The sequence below is a fragment of the Stegastes partitus genome, unplaced genomic scaffold (assembly GCF_000690725.1).
Source record: "Stegastes partitus isolate 25-593 unplaced genomic scaffold, Stegastes_partitus-1.0.2 Scaffold21, whole genome shotgun sequence".
NCBI lineage: Eukaryota > Metazoa > Chordata > Actinopteri > Pomacentridae > Stegastes > Stegastes partitus.
The window spans coordinates 980,789-982,807 of NW_007577752.1; positions in this window are offsets into that span (position 1 = coordinate 980,789).

Genomic DNA, 2,019 nt, shown 5'->3' on the forward strand with positions numbered 1-2,019 from the left:
TTTTAACCAACAGATTTTACCTTGAAAAATCTTGTGATTCTAATCTAATCTCTGAAACTTGCAGACTGTAACACCAGTTGGATTATGTCCAGACCCAACAGCTGATCAAAACATCACCCAAGTTGGCGCCAGTTGGAGTAAAATTGCAGCCAGTCCAATGTGTGTTAAACTAAAAGAACCCAAAACTCAACAAAACAAACTTAAATGAAGTTAACAGAAAAGTGATAGTCATATAAACCCCAGAAGATCTCCAATGTCCACTTTGTCAGAGCACTTCACAAGCCACCAGTGGTATTTGGAAGTCACTGAAATTGTGCACTTGTGTGTCCAGTGACTAAGCAGCAGTCCAGCTTACTTATCAGGGGCCAATGTTCCTTTGGGCATCTTCATCCCTTCCGCTGCAGTTTACATATTAACCACTGGTGGCTCAAGTTCTACAGCAGGCACGTGTCATGTTAAACTATCTGTCAATGAGGAAAACCATTGGAAGAAACAAACACTGATTATGCGTGTAAACAGAGCTTTTCGCATAATAAATAAAGACTGAAATTTATGGGCTTACTGTAAGATGTAAATAAGCCACTGCAAATGCAAAAATAACAACTCACTTAAAATTGCTACTTTTATTTAAAAAATCCTTCATAAACATATCCTGTGAAACACTTATATCCAAACTGAGCTAAGAGTACGGTTTCAGCACGGCTCCCTGACACTCGATGCCTGGCTGCACTGTTTTAACATTAAAACTGAGCACAACATCGCTGCAGCAAGACCCCAAGCCATATGCACAATTTAGGATACAGTTTACTTTATTCAGCTTTATTCAGGCAAAGAAACACACATATGCCAAGAAATCAGGCCAATAAGAGGACGTTTGACTCTCTAAATATTTTTCAGATGCATTACATTTGGCTCATTTAAAAAGGTGGAGTCTATTGTCTAACCCGAGTCAGCATGTAATCTAGAGGAGCCATTTAAATATCATACAATTAGTTCATTCAAACATGACCTCTCATGCTAGCTCAATGCCATGGAACATTTCAACATGATCACTCTGTAAACACAAAACGGATTTCATAAACATTGGAGCAGCATGTTTTCAGTCTGTTAAATTATTTAGATGTTGGGCCAATGTTTACCATTTTGCATCATTACAGTAATTGCCTAGAAGTCACGAATGTGGTGATCGTCTTGAACCGAATACTTTGCAAGCTTTTAGACGCAAATGAAATTCACTTGCCATCAAAGAGCGTCTCATCATCAAAGATGTTGTGTATTGAAAGAGAGATGAGTGTCTTGATTAAAAATGTAAGGGTCAGGCGGTAGAATAGAGTAGTGCAGTCAGTGTTTGTATTACTGCCTGTATACCTCTCAAATACAGCGCTGCTTGAAAAAAAGATGACACACACACACACAATAACCCATGCATGCATGTACTATTATGACACTTTTCAGACAGATTCATTTACTGTATGTCTGGCTTTTCTTTCTCCCTGTTCCTCATGATTGTTAATATGGAGAATGCAGACATTAACATCTGGGCCTCTGAGCCTTGAAAATTAATCATTTATGAAAGGATCAACAAAGCACTGGTTGTGTTGAAGACAGCATGAAAGAGTAACAAAACTGAGTTAATGTTGCTGAAGTTTCTCTTGACTTATTGACATTACGGGTCTTCTTCACTGAAGTTATTAAAGCAATAGAGCCACAAGCAATAGCTATTCAGCAAAATGTGCTAATAAAATGAGAAGAAGTCGAACAGCTGACAACCTTACGTTACTGGCAGATTAATTTTGTTACAGATAAACAGTACTTGCTTTTGCTTCCAGTGGAAACTACTACAATAATTTTCTGAGATAAGATTTCTGGATAACGGAGCGATCGGCACAAATTAAAGGAGCTTAAAACATCAGGGGTGGTTTAGACAGAGTCAGTGCTTTCCATTATACAGTGTAAAACGGGTGACAATCTGTAGTTTTGTGATGAAAAGACTCAAACTAAAAATGTGTTAGTATCTCA